The sequence below is a fragment of the Rattus norvegicus genome, chromosome 4 (genome assembly GCF_021556685.1).
Source record: "Rattus norvegicus strain SHRSP/BbbUtx chromosome 4, alternate assembly SHRSP_T2T, whole genome shotgun sequence".
Taxonomy (NCBI): Eukaryota; Metazoa; Chordata; class Mammalia; order Rodentia; family Muridae; genus Rattus; species Rattus norvegicus.
This window is the reverse complement of record NC_141537.1, coordinates 11,781,105-11,804,102: the sequence shown is the minus strand read 5'-3', so window position 1 is coordinate 11,804,102 and position 22,998 is coordinate 11,781,105. Positions and strand designations below refer to the sequence as shown.

At 48.1% G+C, this 22,998-nt stretch overlaps 1 long non-coding RNA gene across 2 annotated transcripts; it reads right to left on the bottom strand.

Moving 5' to 3' along the window:
- Nucleotides 1–1,085: 1,085 nt before the first annotated feature.
- On the bottom strand, nt 1,086–19,503 carry LOC108350647 (uncharacterized). Of its 2 annotated transcripts, XR_015686294.1 has the most exons (4): nt 12,510–12,825; nt 10,082–10,152; nt 8,398–9,386; nt 1,086–6,142 (listed from the first exon to the last, which is right to left on the bottom strand). It is a non-coding gene; the product is annotated as an uncharacterized LOC108350647 (long non-coding RNA). The 2 variants fall into 2 exon arrangements; XR_015686293.1 differs by lacking the exons at nt 8,398–9,386; nt 10,082–10,152; nt 12,510–12,825 and adding an exon at nt 19,233–19,503.
- Nucleotides 19,504–22,998: the final 3,495 nt, after the last annotated feature.

Genomic DNA, 22,998 nt, shown 5'->3' with positions numbered 1-22,998 from the left:
GTTATAAAGCAACATGTCTTTCCGCCACTGACTCTGTCCTGAAGTTTTCACTTTGGGGTTGTGGATAAGTGCATGAAAATACACTCACCAGCGAAAGTGCAAAATCCAGCACGAAGCACTGCTGCTCCTGTTCTAACTGTACCGAAGGCTGCTGATTTGTATGGTCTTTGGGTTCCATTAATTTCATGTGTGACATCACTTTACTTACACCATTGTTTCCTTTCCATTTATTTATTTTAATGCCTATAAGTACACAGTCACTAACATTTTTACTATAACGTTTAAAGCATTTTAAATGGGAACAACCAAGTGGCCAGGAACTGATGTGTGAGCACTGCGTAGGTGGAAAACTACAGAGGCTGCTGCATGAGGGAACTTGACTGAATGATTCTCTTCACAGTAAACACAGTAAAGCACACCGAACGTACATCTGGAGTTGGGAGGGCCCACAAGGATTTGCTAGTGGGATTTCCTTTCAGCGTCTGTGGTGGTTTGAACAGGAATGACCTCCACAGACTCACGTTTGAATGCCTGGTCATTAGGGAGTGGAGCTAATTGACAGGAACAAGGAGGTGTGTCTTGTTAGAGGGGCTGTGTCACTGGGAGTGGGCTTTGAGGTTTCAAATGCTCAAGCCATGCCCGGGTCTCTCTCCCGCTGCCTGCCGACCTGGATGTAGAGCTCTCAGCTCCTCTCCAACACCATATGCTGCCGCACTCCCTGCCATTGCAATAACAGACTAAGCCTCTGACACGGTAAGCCAGCCCCAGTTACGCTTTCTTTCATAAGGGCCGCCATATCATGGTGTCTCTTCACAGCAATTAAACCTTTGACTAAGATGAATTGATGAAAATGCTCAGACTTCATCGTGTTCATAGGAGCGCCACTCTGGGCAGGCTGAAGGTCATTGGATATGCACGTGCTTTAAGAGAGTAAGTGTCATAGTGTGCAAACTATATCTTACTAAAGCTATCATTCATTGGAGGTAATAGTACTCTGAGATATTTACTGTTCAGTAACAAAGGCACGTCACGGGACAGCAAACACCATGTGACTCCATTTACATAAATAAAAGATGACATTCGTGTGAGTTTCAATACTTTATAATCATTTATTCAGATATTACCTTTAAAATCCTGAGAGGGCTTAATTGTCACAAGATAGCAGTCCTAACATGGGAAACTAGAATTAATAGAAGGAATACCAAAGGGAAGCAGATGTGAGAGGCACATCGCCTGACTGCAGTGCACACACCTCATCCAAACTAACTTAAGTGAAGAGAACCCTACTTGTGAGACAGCTGCGAAGCCCCACTCATCGACACTCACTGCTGTTCAGGAACCTCATTTCTGAGGCACGACGGCATTCTGGTTATGTTCTTAAAAGAATTATTTGTCTTTCACAGATAAAGTCTAGTGTATTTACTGCTAAAATATTTGTCATTTACTTCAGTTTAAGGAGGGAAGAGTTTATAAAACACAGAACAGCATAGCCATGGCCTGTCAAGTGGATGGTGGTCCAGGAGTTTCCTTACGTCCTCTGCTCTCTTTTCTTATTGCTTGAGATAGGCAAGATGTATTTCTACAGAAGAAGCGAGAGACCAAGATGCGGGACACATGTGATTAACAACGTATTCTCCAGGATAAGAGCAGAAAGAAACCCACAGTGTGATTGAGATACAGAGTCTCTGAATGGCACTTAATGCAAGCAAACTAACCTATGAGCCTCCGCCCTTAGCAGATTAACAATGCGCACACACACACACACACACACACACACACACACACACACACACACTCAGTATGTGTTCCAGTAAAGTGGACAGACAATGATTGTAAAAGAAGTCTCAGACTCTAAAGTTTGAGGACACACAGAGCATGCTCTGAAATAGCCAATGATCACGAAGGGATTCAATGGGATGGGAGCCTTCGATGGGACGGACCATCTGATTCTCACGGAAAGGCCCTGATCTGAGCCTTGGCCATGGTGGTCAATGGCTCTCGTGAGCTCACTCTAAGAAGGATGAGAAGAAATAGCGAAATGGAGTGCATCCTATAAGATAAGATGCTAAATATACAATAACGCTGCAGAATTCTTCAAAAGCCAAACAAAGGCCAGCAGGACGATGGAAGCAAGGAGAGGCATCAGACTTCAAACCATGAGTGTAAGAGAACGGCCAGGAAAAACCAGATACCATGATAGCTTATAATGAGAAAAGCTCCCGCAGTCTGGCAAAGAACAGAACAATGGGCCCCAGCTGAGTGAGGGCCTTGTGTGAAAGGTCAGTCAAGATGGAGGAAAACATTTCCCTGTCTAACAATGGAAGTTTTCTTAAACAAGACCTAAAAAGGCCTAAGTCCCAAAGTAAACGAAGGGGTCAGGCTGTGGAACTGCAGTTCTGAAGGAAGGGCTGGGATTTGGCTCCCAGTGCTCACTGGTAGCTTTGGTGGTTTGAATAGGTTTGGCCCTATTGTTTGAATGCTTGTGTTTGAAGGCTTGTCTGTAGGGAGTGGCACTATTATGAGATGTGTGCTTTGTTGGAGGAGGTGTGGCCTTGCTGGAGGAGGTGTGTCACTGTGGAGGTGGGCTTTGAGGTCTGCTGTGTTCAAGCTATGCTTAGCATGGCGCGGTCTACACTGCCTGCTGATCAAGATGTAGAACGCTCAGCTCCATGTCTGCCTGCGGGGTGCCATGTATCTTGCCATGATGATGATGGACAGCACCTCTGAACTGTAAGCCAACCCCGTTTAGAAGTTGTTTATAAGAGTTGCCTTGGTCTCGGTGTCTCTTTACAACAGTAAAACCCTAACTAAGACAGTGTCTCACAACGATCCTTATCTCTAGTTCCTGCAGGTCCAACTCCCTCTCCAAGACACTGCACACACACACACAAACATGCAAGCAAAACACCTATATACATGAAAAAATAAATTAAAAACATTTTAAAGACTACAAACTTCTATTCAACAAAACAAGATCATAAAATTGATGGACAGAAAAGAGATGCTTCTTGTTCCTCGAGTCAAAAGAGGATTAGGAGTTAAACTATATGAAGAATGTCTGAAAATCAGTAAGAAAAAGCCAGCAGCACACTATATAAATGGTGAAGTGCTTACACGAGCTATAGGGAAAACCACAGTGATACCAGTACATTGAGGAAGACTCAAAGTCAGACAGATACGGTCAAATATAAGCAAGGTATTTGGAGACAGACAGAAGTGAGTTTGACGTCTGGGTGCCAACACAGACTGGTGCAGATCTTCTGAAACACAATCCGATCCCATAATTATATATGTTATGAACTTGAGCATGTCTACAGCCCATAAAACTCAGAACTCACAATCTGAGGTTTACATGATTGAAGAAAATCCCCACCAGGACTCTCGGGAGACGAGAAGCTGCTCATGACAGTGTGTGTCATGGGCGTTGGAGGTACAGATCCAGCCTGAGAGAACAGATGAGTCAGATGTACTGAGTACGGACCATCAAGTGCCAGGGAGTGCTCCAGAAAGCAGACGCTGAGATTCCGAGACGGGGTTAGATTTTCTGGGGAGCTAAAGACTGGAAATTTAAAGAAAAGGAAATCAAGTTTGGCCTGGGGAGCCAGAAGACTTGACTCCACCTACCAAGTCCCTGCCAGTGTCCGGAGGAGCTCGGAAGCAAAGAATGGGGAGGAAGCAGGGAGTAGAGAAGTCCTGCTCCTCACTCATGGCTAGGGCCATGTAGAAGATAGAAACCTCATCCAGAAACCAAAGAGAAGTGAGAAGCATTCACTGAAAACAGACACACACACACACACACACACACACACACACACACACACACACACACGCTTGTAAAATACAAATTAAACCATAATGAGATTCCAAAGCACATCAATTAGATAGTCTAAAAATTAAAGTAGTGGGCTGAGCAAATGGCTCACCCGGTAAGAGTGCTTAGTTATGAGCATGAGGAACTGAGTTTGGATCCCCAGTGCCCACGTAAAAAGTAGGACATGGGCCTGAGGTCCCAGCACTGTAGGGCACAGAGGTAGGATCAGTGGGACCCATAGGCTCTCAGGGAGAAAACCCATCTCAAAGGATCAAGGCAGAGAGTAACAGCAGGACACCTGACGTCCATCCTCTCTGGCCTCTGTGTATGAACACACACACACACACACACACACACACGCATACTCAAATATAGACATATACCATGTACATACACTACACATGTACACCACACATGCACTGTACATACACTACATGCATACACCGCACACATACACCACACATGTACACTACACACATATACCACACATGCACTGTACATACACCACACATGTACACTACACACATACACCACACACATACACCACACATGCACTGTACATACACTACATGCATACACATATACCACACATGGACACTACACACATACACCACACATGCACTGTACATACACCACACACATACACCACACATGTACACTACACACATACACCACACACATACACCACACACATACACTACACACATGCACTGTACATGCACTACACATGTACACTATACACATATACCATATCCATGAAAAAGTAGTGATAGCATCAGCTGAGGAGGGTACTGAGGAACTGGGTCTGTTGTGTTCTGCTAATATAAACAGAAAGAACCTGACAGCTTATAGACTAAACGTTCACTTATCGTCTGGTCCTATAACCACATTTTGGGCATTTATCCCAGAGAAATGAAAACTTATGTTCCCAGGAAAGCCTTATGACTAGAGTTCATCGCAGCGTTACTGGTACAGCGCCGTTACTCATACAGCAGATGAGAAGCAGTATGAAAGGACAGCAGGTTAAACACGGTTGCTACTCTTGGGCGTTAAGGACAGCACTACGCATGCGCCCATTAATCAGCCACTGCTCATAGGACGTCATTCAGACAGCGTGTTCCCAGTGAGAGAACTGCAGGGCTGGGTGGAGCCTACTGGTTTTGGGGAGATAGACAGGGAGGTGAGTGAAGGAGGCAGCCGGATAGAGTTCTTTCTCAGTAATGGAGCAGTTTGGTATCTTAATTGAAACCGGAGTTAAATAAATCTTCAGGGGTGGCAAAAATGCCTAAAACTAACTAGAGGAGGAGATAGAGCAAGAGGGAATGAGGAGAGGTGGGGAGGGGAAGAGGGGGTGAGAGAAATGAAATTGACATGACTTCTGAAGTCTGTACTAACGTGTTTCTTCTGGTTTTGACACTGTACCCCAGCTGTACCCCACACCAGTTGTGATAATTAATCTTATTGTCACTTTGACAGGATCCAGAATCAACTATGAGGCAGACCTCCCTAGGTGGTCTACGGGGACATTTCCAGAAAGGATTAAACGAGACAGATTCATTCCTCATGGGTGGTGCAGTTCAACGTAAAGAGGCCTGAGGAAAGGCCATGGTCCTTCACTGGTGAGTGGGTCTCTCTGCGGCCACTGTACTTGGCCCACATCCAGCTTCAACTTTCAGAACGGCCTGAAGACCAGCAAACTTCCGGGAATCTTCAGCTGGGACAGCTGAAGCATCCCCTTTCCACGGAGCAGGCTCTGGGCTTCTCCACTCTGCACAGCCACTGTTGGCTGCTGCAGGGGTTTGGATGAGAAGTGCCCCAGAGTCTCCTGTGGTTGAGTACTTGGTCCCCAGTTGTCGTTGCTGCTTGAGGGTTTGGGAGAGGCCTTGGTGGAGGATATCATGTCATCACTGTGGGTGGGCTTTGAGAACTTGAGACTTAACCTACTGCCCGTTCACTCACTCTGTTTTAGGTTTGTGGTCCAAAGGGTGATCTCTCAGCTCCCTACTCCTGATACCTGTTGTCATTATAGAGCTCTCTGGACCTTCACCCAAGCTAAACTCAGCTGTAGCTTCTGCAGTCATGGTGTTTTATCACAGGGTATTAGAAAAGGAGCTAATACCCAGCTCCTACGGTGTAGGCAATGTAAGAAATCCCCTCTCTGCCATACATGCGAGGTATCGGTTCCAACGCAGTAAGCAATTCATAAACAACAGGAATGCATTTAACTTATTCCACATGGTTCTGGAAGTCAGGAGGCACCAATGGCTTCAGAATCTGGGAAGGACCTGTGCCCTGGCTCACACACCCCGGCTTCGTTCCGGCTGTGTCCTCCTGTGGACAAGAAAACAACAAGAAAACGCTCTAGGGTCTGCTTTATGAGGATGTCTTTGTGAAGACTCCCTCATGACCTAGTCACGCCAGGGTCCTCCTCCCAATGCTGTCACTGTAGGGGTGATGGTCTCAGGATGTGAATCTTAGAAAAATAGAGACATCTCCTTCACTCTAAACACCACCGTTGGCGGAATGAAAGGAAGAGCATGTGAATTGGGTGAGTGTTGTTCGCTTCTCTCTCTCTCTCTCTCTCTCTCTCTCTCTCTCTCTCTCTGTGTGTGTGTGTGTGTGTGTGTGTGTGTGTGTGTGTGTGTGTGTGTGTGTGTGTTCTGGAGATCCAAATTCACATCCTTACAGTTGTGTGCAAGTATTTTTACATACCAGGCCACTTTCCCAGCCTCAGACAGTTTTGGTTTTTTTTTTTTTTTTTTTTTTGGTTTTTTGGTTTTTTGGTTTTTTGTTTGTTTGCTTGGTTGGTTGGTTTTTAGATTTTTTTTTTTATATATGTGAGCACACTGTCGCTCTCTTCAGACACACCCGAAGAGGGCATCAGATCCCATTACAGATGGTTGTGAGCTACCACGTGGTTGCTGGGAATTGAACTCAGAACCTCCAGAAGAGCAGTCAGTGCTCTTAACTGCTGAGCCAGCTCTCCAGCCCCGCAGTTTTTAAATCTGTAAACACGTAGCAGATCATCATGGCCTGTGTATCCACGTGCCATTTACACATAAATTCAGGGATCTGTGTTGCTTCTCACCAAGAAAATGAGCTCAGACTGCTCTCATCCCGACCGGGGAACCGGGCTCCACCCTCTCGGGTTTTTTTTAGCAGGCCTTCCCTGCACCAGCGTCAACTGGACAGTAGGTGGAGCGCGTGCGCCCAACTTCTGCAGCTCCTACCACTACCAAAGCTTCAAACTTAAGGCCCAGACCGGACACTGGGGAGGATCAAGGGTTAAAAAGTGAACAATTTCCGGTCGGCTTTCCTGCACTCTGTGTCTCCTCTGGAGACCCCAAGGAAACAAGTGTTATTTTTGTCCGAGTCCTTCTTCTTCCCCCAACCTTCTCCAGCCCTCTGTGAATGCATGTTTCCATCTCTTCTGATATCTCCCGGGTGCTACCAGCACCCCACTCCCGCCCCTGGATCAATTCTGAGTCAAAAGAACAGGAAAATGCAAATGTGTGTCTTGATAGCAAGGAACGGCAATCATTTGAACTCGTGAGTTGTTTTAATCTATTGGTTCGTTTCCTCTTGTCTTGTCCTTGTTGGAAACATCTCAAATTACCTTAAGTGGTGGTGGAGGGGGCAGAGAAGGTGGGCAGGTATGAAGCATGGGCTGACAGACACAACTGAATCCAGGACAGACTGTTCCCTGGAGTCCTCCACCATTGGACAGGGGAGCAGCCTTACAGCTGGAGAGAAGCAATACTAAGCTGATCTCCCTGCCTGTATCTCCAGTTGATTCAAATTTCTGACAAACATAGTCTTCAATTCTCAAGATCAGGTAGGCTTCATAACCCTGCAAGTTCCAGGGTTTAGGATCTTCCTCATTCGTAACTCTAGCGGGCACATGCAGGCTCTCAGGGTCACGGCCTAGATGGCCGTCCCTAGCTAACCTTGGAGAGAGGAATTAGGGCATGCAGTGACCTCTTCCCTCACATCAGCGAACTCTTGCTGCTCCAAGAGATTAGAGGGGGACTGGGATCCTAGGTCACTTCATAATAAAACCCGAACGCTAAAACTGCTCCCTAGTGTGCTGCTTAGAATGTGGGATGTCTGGGGTTGGGGATTTAGCTCAGTGGTAGAGCGCTTGCCTAGCAAGCGCAAGGCCCTGGGTTCGGTCCCCAGCTCCGGAAAAAAAAAAAAAAAAAAGAATGTGGGATGTCCAAAGAGCGTCCTTCTCACCCCGTGAGGACAGAATCCCCAACACTAACTAGTACAAGCACAAAGTTCACACAGCAATGGCCACCAAACACAGCTAGTTAACGCTCTGTGGGAGGGTCTGAGTGGTGGTGGGGTCTCGCTGGAAACAGAGCGAGCCAGCAACCTTGGGAGACAATAGGCTGGTCAGCGGCAAGGGGGTGGGCCTCCGAGTCAAACAGGAGAACTGGGATTGGCTCCTCTAAATGGTTTCCAGACAAGGTGAGTCAGGCCTGAGACCCGATGAGGCAGGTTCTGTTGTTGATCAGGAAAGACGTGGGCGGAGTTTCTACCCGGTGGGTTCATGTCTGACAACAGCCCAGATGCTCACTTACCGCAGTTCACAGGGTGAAATGCTGGACACCCTTGACTTTGGGTTTTAGGAAAATCCCCGGATTCTGAAGAGAGCTCCATTCCCCGGTCTGCTGTCTTTTTCTCATTCCTCTTTTTAATGAGCTTCCCTAACAGCAAGAATCCAGGACTCTGTTTGGGCTTGTGGTCAAGTATGAATCTGTTCAATTACTTCTTGGCTATAAATCGCTCCTACAGTGGCCTGGCCTGCCAGGCCTCCTGGGGGCCACCCACGACTGCAGTAACTTCTCCCTCTGATCTCATCCCCCGTCTTTATCTCTTCTTCCTTTTCTCCTCCCTCCCTCCCTCTTTTCCTTCCTTTCTTCCAATAGGAAAGGACACAGAGAGAAACATATACAAAAGAAGTCCATGTAAAGGGGGTAAAGAGATGGCTCGGTAGTTAGGAGCACTGGCTGCTCTTGCAGAAGGACCCAGGTTCCATTCCCGCACCCACAGACGTCACAAGTGCCTGTAACGCAAGGTCCACAGTACCAGGAACACACTCGGTGTACACACATACATGCAGGTAACACACATGCAAATGAAATAAATATAAAAAAACGTGTTTAAAGATAGCGACAGCCAAGTGTGGTGGCGAATGCCCTATGATCCCAACACTCAGAAGGCTGAGGCAGGATCCCAACGCCAGCTACCTACTGAGCGATTATCTAAAAAGAAAAATGAAAGTTAAACTGGAGATGAAGGAACCAGTGGGCACAATGACAGGTCTTCCCCTCAAAGCTCTGGCAAGAGCAAGGCCCTACCAACACTAGGACTCTGACAGAATGAATTCCTGTTTTTACAAGACACCCAGTTTGGGCACCCTGTAATGGTGGCCACAGGGTGCTAATACGTTACATCATATTAGTGGTTGGCAGGGACAGAGGCTGTGTGGTTAGGGGCTGCAGAGTGGATGGCAAGAGGCAGGTGTCAAGGTCCTTGGGTGCCATGCAGTTCCAGGTCCCATGATGCCCTGCAAGAATCAAGTAGAGCTGAGAGCAGTGTGAACAAAAACAGATACCCCCTCCAAACCGCCCCATACCTGTCGGTCCCAGGGGCATTGGCAATTGTAGGGAAGGAAGGGACTGACCCGCAGAACCCTGGAGCCCAGGTCAGGCTACATAGGAAGCAAAGTAAAACTGAAGTGGATGTCAAACACGAAGAGGGTTCTGTGAGTTCGACAGGTTCATAGTCAAAAAGGAGGGGCCAGGGGGAGCTGGAGGGATGGCCCAGTGGGTAGCGGCAATTGCCACACACGCTTGAGGGCCTGAGTTCTCTTGTCGCCAAGCATCCCCATAGAGATCCGGCTGGCCGCTTATGTCTGTGACCTCTGTACTGTGTGGGTGTGGAGATGAGGCCTGTGTGGCTGGTGTTGATGGCTGCTGGCCTAGATTCAGTGAGAGACTTTATCCCAAGGGAATGAAGTATCAACAGTGAGACGCCCAAGGTCTTCCTCAGGAGTGTGAGCATGCGTGGGTCTGGAGAAAAGAAGCTGCCAAGTGTTTAATGCAGACATGTGACCTTAGGGAAACTGGTAGCTCAGGAGAAGAAGGAGTCAGGGACAGACTGCATCCCAGAACTGACATCACGGCTGAGGAACAGAGCAAGGGATGGAAAGAGGGGGAGGTGCCCCAAGGCCAGTGGTGGGCCACCGAGGGAAGTTGGAACCTTGTCTTGCGGTCCAGGCTGCCACAACTGGAAGGGGACGAGAGGAACCAGCTTCCATCCTGCTGTAGACCCTGGAATTGGAGAGACATGACCTGCAGAAGTCTGTCCCCGAAACAGAACGAGGGGACGCGAGGGGTGGGGTCCTAGAGTCCAGAGTTCTGAAGGTACAGTCAAGCACACGTGACTGTGAAGGTTAACTCGGTACCCAGCAACCGAGAGAGACGGAGAAACCTTTCCTTGGACTGCCCTGTACCTCTAGGGAGTGTGCAAACAGAAAAGAAAAATCAATCACTTACTGCAAGTAAAGGTCCACCCACTCCTACCAGGGATACTCGCCTGCCCCTCCTGTGTATAAAGGAAAGTCCCAGACCTATGCAGCCACAAGCTTGCTCACGCCCTCTGCTGCAGCCGTGTTCATAACCGTGCCGCACCTGACACCCCCTGCCGCGTAAAGTACACCCTGTCCTCCCTCTTAGTAAGTCCACCGCTGCCACTCTGTGTTTTGCTTAGGTCCTTGTTCCAGACACAAAGGACCTGGGCACCATGCCACAGATGACCCCAGAGGTCCTCCTGGATCATTTTAGTAAACAGACCCAGTAACCCTGGTGGAAGGTCAGGGAAAGGTGACGCCTCTGTCCCCTCTGACCACAGGCACTACTGCTCCTTAAGCAGTTTCAGGGCCATCTGCCCCCAGACCAACTGGGCTCAGACAGACACAACATCCGTCTGGAAACAAAGTCACACCCATGGGTAAAGGCTCTGGGGATGGGGGTCGGGGTGTGCTTCTGGCCAAGTCCTTTGGGGTGGCAGACTTGGTTTGATGATGGTCCTGAATTGACAGCTCCCAGGCTGCAGAGTGTGGATGAGCAGGGGAGAGACCTGGGTTACCTGGGACACGTGTGTGTGTGTGTGTGTGTGTGTGTGTGTGTGTGTGTGTGTATATGTGTGTGTATATGTATGTGTGTATATAGTCTGTGTGTGTCTGTGTGTATGTGTGTATATGTAGTCTGTGTGTGTGTCTGTGTGTGTATATGTGTGTGAATACATGTGTGTCTGTATGTGTCTGTGTCTGTATATGTATATGTGTGTATGTGTGTGTCTCTGTATGTTTCTGTGTGTGTATGTGTGCTTGTGTATGTGTGTGTGTCTGTGTGTATGTGTGTGTCTGTGTGTGTATATGTGTGTGTGTCTGTGTGTGTATATGTGTGTGTATATGTATGTGTGTATGTAGTCTGTGTGTGTCTGTGTGTGTCTGTGTGTGAATACATGTGTGTCTGTATGTGTCTGTGTCTATATATGTATATGTATGTGTGTGTCTCTGTATGTGTCTGTGTGCTTGTGTATGTGTGTGTGTATGTGTGTGTATGTCTGTATGTATGTGTGTGTATGAGTGTGTGTGTGTTTATAGACCAGAAGACATTCCCAGGAGGAAGAGCCTTGCTCAACCAACCACCCACCTGTGCCTCACCAGGAACAGAGACGCTCTGCCCCTGCACAGACACTCCGGCATGAGCCCCAAAAGCGTGGGAATACAAACTGAAGGGAACGTGGGGTCTGAGGAGAGCTCCCCCTGCCTGCCCTGAGCCATGTTTGCAAAGATCCACAGACGTCCCAGCCAGAAGACAGAGCAGAGGACATGAGCAAGGGTGTGTCCCGCCCACCTGCCTCTCTGCCGCCCTGATCCATCCCAGCCCCATGTAAAGCAGAGTGTGATTTTGTTTGTGGCTCCTCCGATGCCAGGTGGGGATGCAAATACGAAAGCTGCTTTACATAAGGAAGAGGAAGCCATGTGGGCATGAGAGCCTGTTGCTTTAGAGGCCTCTGGGAGAGGGAAGGGAAGGAGGTTGTGACCACCTGTCCTCTGTTCTCCCAGACAAAAGCCCTGGCCCAGGGTCAGAGGGGCTCTCTACGGACCTTTCCCAGAGGGAGGAACATGGAGATCTATCCCAAGACATGAGACAGACAAACACAAACTTGGTTGTCTGAAGGACAGAACAAGATGGAGCATTCTGGAGCAGAGGCTGGGGATTGTCTGGGACCTAACTCCATGAAGGAGGACCTGGACCCCGAGCCTTGTGGAAGGAGTCCCTGCTAGGGTAGGAGTCTGGCGCCACCTAGCTCTGCATAGTCACGTAGGAGCCACATGACCTCTGAGGCCCCACTCTCTATAGCAGGAAGACGTCTAGCTGACTTTCAAGCCTGCTCTTTCCAGGTTTGCCAGCAAGTAGTTCCTCGTGTCCCTGGCCTGGCTTCTCGGTGTCAGCTCAGACCATGATCCCATGGCCACCCTGTCTGTCCTCAGGTGTTCGTCCGCTTGGCCACCGCCTCCCCACCTCACCTACTTCCTTGACCCCCTAGCAAGGCAAAGCCTAGCATGGCAGTTCTCAGACCAGCCCTTCCTGCAAACCCTTGCCTTCCTCCCACACACTCATGAAGAGGCCTGCAGACCACTGGCATCTCGGATTTCAGCTTTTGCTCCTGACTGGAAGATAAGAAGTTGCCTCCTTGTTACTTTCAGCTGCAGCTTCTCTGAGGGTCTCTGCCATCTTGTCTCTGAGGCTTGGAGCCGCACTTAGTCCGAAGGGTGGTTACACTGAGGGCCGAGGGGTCCCAGAACCCAGGGAGCCATTAGCAAAGGGTCCCCTAGAGAGAAAACAGCCCATCACTTGCAGTGGCCAGTGTGGGTGGCAGCGTGTGTGCCCAGTGTGGTGAGACTCTCTGCCATCCTCTAAACCTTGAAGAATGCCGGTGGGAGCCGTTATCGGCCATTTCAGAGTTTCTTTGGGACATTTGTTTTGTTCTAGAACTCAAGCTTCACTGGACCTCATGGCAGCGCTTCTTGCCTCAATTTCCTGAGAGCTGGGATTACAGGCCTGAGCCACCATACCCAGTCCGGTTTCAGGGTTGTACCCAAGGTCGGCAGAAGGAAGTATTAATAAGCTACATTAAAGCCACTCCACCCACGGCTCAAACCACCGCCAATCAATTCTGTACGAGCCGCTGCCAGGTCAGGCTCCCTGGGTGTTGATTTCCTGCTCCGGAGTATCAGTGAGTCATCTGCCTCCTCCTCTCCACTTTAACTGTGGCTCTGAGACCCGAGAGTCTGCAGAAGCGAGGTCACATGGCGTCTTTATTTAGTAGCCGGTTCCCAACTGGCAGGAGGGGAAGGACAGCCAGACACTTCCTAGAAACAGCTCCCTTTCAATTTCCGGAGCCCACAGCAGCTAGGAAGCTCGATGGTGTCTTAAATTCCTGGACTCCATGTCGGGCCGCTGACGTTCAAGACTTGGGGTGCTGACTAAAGGATGGGCTGGGGCAGAGACGCAAACGACAGGAAACAGACTTCCAGAGGGTAGGGCTTTGTGCCATGTGGCCACCAGGTGGCGCCCAGCGCTTCAAACTGCTAACATCACCGGGCCAGGCTGGAGCCCTGTTAATCTCTCACAGATTAGTGCCGAGATGTTATGCCCCCAGGTGGGAGGCAGAAGCATGACCAAATGTCGCAGAATTATCCTGCATTCATTTAGACCAAGTTCATGTGAATGTCACGAGAAACTAAATTAACAACGAATTCCACGGGGGAGTTTTACTTCTATGTAAAACTCAGATCTGGCTGGTATAGGTTTCCCTCACAGCCTCCCAGACCAACATCTGAGCACACACACCATATCTGAGAGGACAAAGGACGGCAAGGCCCCCACTTCAAGACTTTTCAAGCACCTCTTGGGAAGGCATCACATACCTATAATCTCAGCACTTGGGAGACTGAGGCAGGAGGATCACCACAAATTCAAGGTGAGCCGAAGCTACAACTGTGACCCTATTTCAAAAACCAAGCAAGGAGGTCCACAGACATCATCTGTACCTATAAATCATGAATTGTAACCCAGCCACATGAGGCCTCTGGGAACTGGAGTCCTATGCACAAACATTGCTGAATTAAATAATTAATAATTAAGTCCCGGCTACGGGTTCTCTATCCACTTCAATGGTCTGTGTTCCCAAAGGAAAGACACATGTCTTAGTCACCACAATAGCTGGGCTACTGCTTAACCTCCACTGATAGAGTCTACCTCTTACTGATAATTCCAAGTCACAACTTAACTAAATTCTGTGTTCTGTCTTGGCTGCTCTGGAGTCAGAGAGCTACCCAACTGGGCCTTGCTCTGGGCCGCGCTCTCCCAGCTCCTTCACATGGTGGCCATGCCTCTCTGTCCTTCACTCTTCTCAGACATGGCATTTCTCCTCTCCACACTCTCCTGTCATGGCAGATCTTCCCTCTCCTTCTTCCTCTTAGCCCAAAGCCTGGGAAATTCTAAAAGTCCCGGTTCTGTCTGCCCTGCCCAGTCATTGGCTGCTGACATCTTTATTTACCAACCAGAACCAACTGGGGACAGGGTTCCTCAGCATCTTAACTGCGGACATGCAGACGATCGATCGTGCAAACAATTTGGGGGCCCAAATTAACATTAGAATGCAAGCAGCATAGGCCAAACCCACTACATTTCTCCCGTTCTCTCCAATTAAAAACACTCCTTTCTCTCGGACATAAATTGGACACGATTATAACAATTGTGCACATTATAAAGTATGTATACGCTTATAACATCCAGTCCATCATCTTTGGCAATTTAGATAAAGTATTCTATCTATCTATCTATCTATCTATCTATCTATCTATCTATCTATCTATCATCTATCCTAACTTAAAGAGTTTAAAATTCTGTACCTGAATTCTGTTTAATTTTAATCTGTTTAATTGTAATACCATCTGAAAACTATCCTTTCAAATCTAGAACCTCTTCTCTAATGTTAGATAACTTAAGTTCAATTATGAGACTATAACTAGTCTTCAATCCCGTCAGAGATCTGAGAAGGAATTAAATATTAACTGACTATGTAGGAAGCACAAAAGCATAGATTCCAGAGCTGCCTGGACAGTCCCCAGTATCCCTTATAATGTTGGAGCATTGGTCTTCAGCCTCTGGCCCAGAACATCTGACAGACCTTAACTGAAGCAGGAATTAAGAAAGTTCAGCTTACCCTGTCTTGGCAGAGCTTAACAGTAAACTACCCGGCATCCGATTTGCCCTTTTCTGGACAGCATTTGTCTGCAGAATGAATGAGGGTATTTCTTACCCAGTGGCTTGCTTGCCACAATTGAAGTGACTCCTATCGGAGGTAATGATGCTCAATATCTTCTCTGAAGTGTGAGGGGGTGCTGTCAGAAGCAGACACGTCTCCTAGTCAAAATTTATAGATAGATAGATAGATAGATAGATAGATAGATAGAGATATAGATATCATATATATGATATCTAAAGTACGCCCCCAAGTAATTTCAGGGTTCAGTTTTTGGGAAAGCACCAACATCCACCTCACTGTTGAGGTCACTGAACGCCTGTGCCTGCCGCCAGTTTTCCTGAGCCCTATAGCTCCCCACGTCTGAGGCCCCGCTCCCCTGCCTGCCTGTGTTCTGATGCTTCTTCCAGACTTGAACGTCACCATCTGTCTCCGTGTCCCATGAGAATCTCACCTCCAATGTGTCTAAGCCAGCTCTCAGCCACATACCAGTTCTGTGCTCCCTGAATGGAAAAGCCATAATTGTTTCTCAGTTTCATTGCATGCTGCCATAGACTTTTTTTTTTAATGCGAAAACAATTTATGGGAGAACTGGGTATATTTCAGCCCACAATTCCAGGCTACAACCCATAGCATCAAGGAAGTCAAGGTACAAAAACCGGAGACATCTAGCTAGTCGCAGCCACAGTCAAGAGTAAAAGGCATGCGTGCCTGTGCTTGGCTTGCTGTGGCTTGTCCACCACAGAGATGAGAGTCTCCTGTTGAGGGGATGTTGCCACCCATGCTGGCAGGCTGACATCAGTGAATGTAACCAAGGTAATTCCCCCAAACACATGCTACTCTTTGTGATAATACTTCATTAAGACATTCTTTCCCAAAGGATCCTAGATTGTGTCAGCTGGACAAAACAAACCATCAAAATGTCCCTGTTTGCCAAGCATAGGAGCGAAAGCTGACCCCTGTCTTCATTCCTGTGTCCTCTTCCACCTTTGTCCTCTACACTACACCTTAGGAGGTAATAAGTGCATCGTGAGAAACTGAAACAACACAAAGGCAAAGGTGTAGGAGCGCAGGGATGCGTGTGACACCATGTCCATGTGGGACGGTGCTAAGCAGCATACATCACGCCTGTGCACACATCGGAAATGCTTACCCATCCAAAATCCCAAAGCTGTGGGAGTGGCCTCATTTCTTAGCAACTCCTCCTGAGTTTGAGCCTTCCTTTGTGTCCCTGGGGTGTCCCTGGGATGTCCCTGGGGTCTATGACATCATTCCTTTCCACAGTGGCCTGCTGCTCCTCATCCCAGGTCTGAAGACAGCACAGGCTTACCTCCACCAGACCAGTCTCACTTGATTGTAAGGGATCAATCTATGCCACCCTCCCCAGGGCTCCCACCATTCTCAGGGAATAATGCAATCTAAATCCTTTACCAAGACTTATCAAGCTCTGCAGGAGAGGACCTCTCCTTACATGCTCCTAAAAGCCATGCCGTATGGGAACTGGTTTCCACAAGCGCCTCGACTACAGCCCCAGTAGCCTACAGCAGCAGTGAGTGACGGCTGGGCTTGTAGCCTGTATTCGCTCTCCTTCATCTTTAACACCTGCTTGACAGTGAGCTTTCACCGCCAGATTGGGAGATAGTGCAAAACGCAGGCAGAAATATTTGACCTTTGACGCTTACCTCTGTGCTCATTCTCCACAAAGCCAGGGTGAGAAGTACTTTATCCAGAGAGTCATTGGCCTATAAGCATAATGTTTTGTACCCAGTGTGGAGTTTACAACATTTCTTTAATCTGTGTGAGTTGTGATTGTACCACTGTGGCTCAGTTCTTGTTTGCCCCATGTAGAACATCATGGTGGCAGAAAAACGTGGCAAAAGACATCTGTTCAACTCTGCCAGCTCGGCCCTAATTTCTAAAAGCCTCATAACCTTCCAAAACAACATCCCCAGCATGAAAAACACAGGGCCCGACCATGAGCTTACGGAGAACATTTAACAGTCAAAATCACACCCCGCACCCCCAAAAGCAGCGGTTCTTAGCCCGTGGGTTGCAACCCCTTTGGAAAACCTCTATCTCCGAAAGTATTAAGATTACTATTCAAAACAGCAGCAAAATTACGGTTATGCTATAACAGTGAAAATAATTTTATTGTTGGAGTCGGCACGCAAGGAACTGTATTAAAAGCTCAAAGCATTAGGGAGATTGAGAACCACTGCCCAAAAGGATCATGGGCCATCTGACAATGTCAAACACATCCTGTTCTTCTTCAAAAATGCCCCCAACCTGAAAGCTTCAGTGCTCCTACTGTTTGAATGTGGAATGTGCCCCACAGGCGCATAGGTTTGGACATTTGGCCCCTAACATTGGTGGCACTGCTTTAGGTACCTCATGGGGGGAAGCAATAGCAGAGAAAGACTGGACACTGCCTGGACCCTGAGTTTGTCATGTGACAAGACAGAACTTGTACACACACACGCACACACACACACATAGAAAGAGAGAGAGGGAGAAGGAAGGAGAGTAAGTGAGAGACAGAGAGAGACAGACAGAGACAGAGAGAGAGATAGAGAGAGACAGAGACAGAGACAGAGACAGAGACAGAGAGAGAGAGAGTATAATAAGTAAATGGCCTATCAAAGGTCATAGGGTCCCATTTTGACCTCTTGAAGCCTCCACCCGGGTCCAGCTCTGACCCATTTCTAAGCTCGTTTTACTAAACCTTCTTTCCCGATGCTACCCCCCTGCCTCTGTCCAATGCACTGTTACAGAGGCAGGAGAACCTGGACTTCTCAGCCTGTGCCCTCCAGGCTCAGATCTGCACAGCGGCAGCGGGGAGCATGAGACAGGAAATGGGTCTGCCGAGCCCAGAAGGGAAAGCACAGCCAGGGTTTGGAGTCATCCGCTGCTCTCACCAGCTAAGGTATCTTTTAAAAGTTCCACAGCCTCCCATGGAATCAGCTTCAAAAGTCAGGAAGGAAACATCCCATCCACGGGCCGGTGGGAACACTGAAATTGTAACCGTGCAGCTGTCACCTCTGCTACAGTCTTTGCCCGCAGTGGCCTCACCCCAGGGCTGTGCACATCCTCATTGTCATCATCTGTGATGGTTTAAGTCACACTTCTCCCAGTCTCTGTGCCTCCTCGAGACTGAGTTTAGCTCTGTGATCCTCATGACCCTCCTGGGTGTGCTCTTGTCTTTCCCCAGGTTTGCCCCTCCCTCCAAGACTGCAGACTCGGGTCTAGGACTCCTTTTGGTCTCTCCTCCTCCATGTCCTGACACATGGAGCCCAAGGGACTGCTGGCCTCCCGTTCTGCTCCATTCCAGCCTTCTCCCTGGACATGCAGCTCTGAAGACTGAGGGATTTCAGGTTTAGAGACACTTCCCTAAACTGCTTTTTTTTTTTTTTTTAAGTTTCCACAGCCAGAGGAAGAGCTAGAGGAAGACCCAGGCTACGATAGGCTGTTCCCTCACTGCACCTTTCACCTAAAGCCTCAAGTTTGCCTCCTGTTCACCCCGTGTAGGTCCCTCTGATACTCGGTAGCTTTTAGGTGGCCGTGACTAAAAGCTGCAGCCTGAGTGAGGCTGTGACACGAGAGCTGGGAAGCCTTGCGGACATGTCCCAATGATTAAAGATCAGACCCGAGATCCTGCCAAAGGGCTAGAATCCATGAGCGATGAGGCGGGGCTGGCTTGGGCCTCCATCCACCCTTCGCCTGGGCACATTGGTTTCGTTCACATCTGGACAAGGTCTATCTCCTTGCTTGGAGCCCCTGAGACACTGCAGGTCAAAGCCCCAGGAGACTGACTGCCTTGGAAGGACAGGTGGCTCACCTAGGTCCTAGAATGGAAGGAAGTCAGTGGGCGGGTTTGTAAGGACAACAGACTCGCATTTGAACCTCAGGATAAGCAGGAAGGCTGTGCTAGGACGGCATGCCACGGAGCCCCAGCAGAGAAGCAGTAGAAGCCTCTCCCCAAAGCTGCACACACCCCTCCTGGCCTCTTCTCTCCTGGCCTCCACATTGTCTCTACACTTTACCTCTCCGTGGGCATCGATGTGTCTCTCACCTTCTCAATCTCCTTGTCTCCCTTGTCTGCCTTGACGCTGTGTCTGCCTCTCCGTCTTCTCCATTTCCTTGTGTCTCAGTGTGTCTCTTTTTCTTGCCTCATCTCTGCCAAACCCCGTCTTTGTCTCGGACTGACATCTCTCTTCAGCTTCCCGTCCTGCCTCTCTCATCCCATTCTTCCTCTGTGCTGATAGTGCTCCCTTCCACATCACCCTCCTCCTTCCTCACCTTTGTCTTTCCTGCAATCCTGTGGCTAAAGTTTGTTCCACTGTGGCACTTAAGATCCCCATGGCTACCCATGCCCAGAGACAAACAAAACACTGGTTCCGAGGGGCCGGGCCCCTGCCAGACACACAGGCCCGTTAGGGGCACACATTTCTGCCACTACAGCCAGACACGTGGCAGCCTTGTCCCTGATGAGTCACGGTGAGATTTTTGTTTCTATAAAACATGTTTTAAAGATTTATGGAAGTAATACATTCATTGCAGGAAAATTTGGAAACATAGAAAAAGTATAAAAGAGCTCTTTTTTTAAAAAAATCACTAAGAATCCTCATATTCATTTATCTCCCCTAAGTCTCTCATTTTGTAAGCTTTAAAACATTTTTTACCACAAATGTTGTCCTCATCTGCATGTATGGTTCCCTTCACCCATTATCTGAGCATTTTCATGGCCCCGGAAAGTCTGCTCTCACCACACTGATGGCTCTGTTCCTTTTGTGTCCCCCTGATACTGAGAGTCACCATCGTGCTTCTTCTGAGGATTGTGTCACTAACCAATGTGAGGCTTCCCTGGGGACCATCACTTTCCACACTTTGCAGATGAGGACAGCAAGGGTTAAGGAAATTGGATAACTTATTCATGGTCATACAGCGAGTAGGGGCCAGGTCCTAATTCAAACTCCAAAACATCCTGAATCATAGAAAATGACTTCTACATGCCACACTCCTACCCGTACATCATGTGATATGTGCACAATACAGGGGTGGCAACCTTCTGCCTAGACTGAGCTATGACCTTCCTCCATGGCAGAAAGGGGCTTCCTATAGCAACCTCTTTGCTAAATAGCAGTATTTAGGCTACAGTGCTGTTTGAGTACTGAAATACCGGTTCTCTGTAGGCTGGGGTCTGGGATAAGGGCATCCCTTTACAACACAAAGAACCACAAAATATTCAGAAAACTAGAACATGACCAGAACCACCTCATTGACAAGACTGTACACCAAAACCCTCCAGCACAAATCACACCTAACAAAGGAACTTCAGAGTCGTCCTCACCAGGGCCAACAGCATTGGACCTGGGCACAGTGACACACAGTCTTAGTTCCTGCTACTCTGGAAATCTCACAATAGTGAGACCCCATCTCAGAATGAAAGTCAAAAACCTGTAGGTTGTTGTCATTATGCAGGTGCAGGGTAGAATGAGGCCTGCCATTGGAAGAGAGGGAAGGATGGGCAGGAGAAAAGTTTTTTTTTTTTTTTATTTATTTATTTTGTATATGAGTACACTGTAGCTGTCTTCAGACACACCAGAAGGGGACATCAGATCCCATTACGGATGGTTGTGAGCCACCATGTGGTTGCTGGGAATTGAACTCAGGACCTCTGGAAGAGCAGTCGGTGCTCTTAACCACTGAGCCATCTCTCCAGCCCAGGAGAAAAGTTTTAGAGAGGCTGAGGAGGCCAGAGTGAGGGAGGGAGCTGAGAGAACATGGCGGCAGACGTTAAGGTTCCTCTGCGAGGGGTTGGGGATTTAGCTCAGTGGTAGAGCACTTGCCTAGCAAGCGCGAGGCCCTGGGTTCTGTCCTCAGCTCCAGAAAAGAAAGATTCCTCTGCAAATATTACAGGTTGTTATGACTACTCTTAATGGATGAGTGTGTATAAGATTTTGTGTTATCTAGATGGGCAAATTATATCAATTGGATCAGAGGGTGTTGTGTGACGTGTTCTTTCATGTGGAGACTTAGCTGAGTTCAAGAGAGTATGTGGTGGCAGGACACACCAGGCCTGCCACGGAATTGGGATGTGTATCCCTGGCATGGTAACAACCTGCTGAGGGAGCTGTGAATGAGTGCAGGGTGGCCTGACAGGGTGCTGAGTTAGACAGTGGAGCAGCGTGAGCCACTGAGATAAATTAGCGCTAGTTCCAATGACCCACCAGAACCAGAACTATCAAGAGAGCACAGTTGCCAGGATACGCGGGAACAGTTGTGACGCTTGGCAGTGCTGGGCTGCAGGTGCAGGTTAGTGACAGAATGCTTGGGCAGCACCTGGGAAGCCCTGAGTTCCACCCACAGCACAAAACACTGAAAGATAGGCAGCAGATAGAGATGCCTGTTTACATTGCTACTATGTAACAGAGGACCGGTGATGGCAGCCAAAGCTACATAGCAAGAAAACAAAAGTAGAGGTCTAGGAATTGAGGGGAAGAGATTTAAAGTGTCGTTTGTAAACAACATGGAAATTGACACAGAAATTTGAGCTATTAGAATTCTAAGAAGGTTGCTGGATATATGTAGCATCAACTTATAAAGTCAATAGCACTCCCCCCACACTACAATAAGCATCCATAAAACTGAACAGAAAGAAACTATGCTATTGCTGTGGCTGGAGGAGTGGTCCAGTCCTTAAGAGCACTTGCTGCTTTCACAGAGGACTTGGGACCAATTCCCAACACTCACATGGCAGGTCTCAGCTGTAGGTAGAATAATGGTTTTGTGCACTGTGTAAAGGTTATCCCTATGTTATTTAAATGCTGATTTATCTGTCCTCGTATCTTGTTTCCATCCAGACATGGCGTTGTTATGTCTCCTGACTCAGACTTGTATAAATAGTCCTTACCATTTATTCTCTGCCTTGTCAATAAAAGTTGATCATTAAATGGCTGGACAGAAGAGAGGATGGATGGAGCGGGACTTCCAACAGCCAAGCAAAAGAGGGGTTGGGGCAGGGATGCAGATTGAGCCACAAGGAAGGACAAAAGAAGTTCATAAGAGCTCGCTGAAGCCGGAAAGGCCCTAAGTGCAAGCATGGTGGAGATTTTGGCTGGGAGGGAGCCAAACTACTTAGGGGACTAAGATAGATCGATCGACTGCCCAGGTATTAAAGAGAAGCTTGAAAATCAATCTTGGTCTCTGTGTCGTTATTGAGGAACTAGCTAGGATAAAGAAAAACAGGATAAAAAATATTAACTTACTACATAAATTTATATTAAAATTAATATTTATACTCAGCCATCCTAACTCTAGTTCCAGGAGATTCCACACCCTCTTCTGGCCTTTGAAAGCCCTAGGCATGCACATGGTGCACATACGTACATTCAGACAAAACATTCATGCATATTAAATAAGAATAGGGACTGGAGAGATGTCTCAGAAGTTACTAACAGTTGCTGTTCTTACAGAAGACCCAGGTTCGGTTCCTACCACCTGCATGGTGGCTCATAGCTATCCACGACTCCAGTTCTGGGAAAACCAGTGTCTCTTCTGACCTCCCTGGGTACCAACCATACATGTGGTACACAGACACACATGCAGGCAAAACACACACACACACACACACACACACACACACACACACACGTGTGTGTGTGTGTTTATAAAATCTAAAGAATAACTAAAAATAAATGCTTTTAAAAGATATCATTCCTGCTGGGTGGTGGTGGTGTATGCCTTTGATCCTAGCACTCAGGAAGCAGGGACAGATCTCTGAGTTCAAGGCCTGCCTGGTCTACAAAGTTGTGTAGCTAGGGCTACACAGAAACATG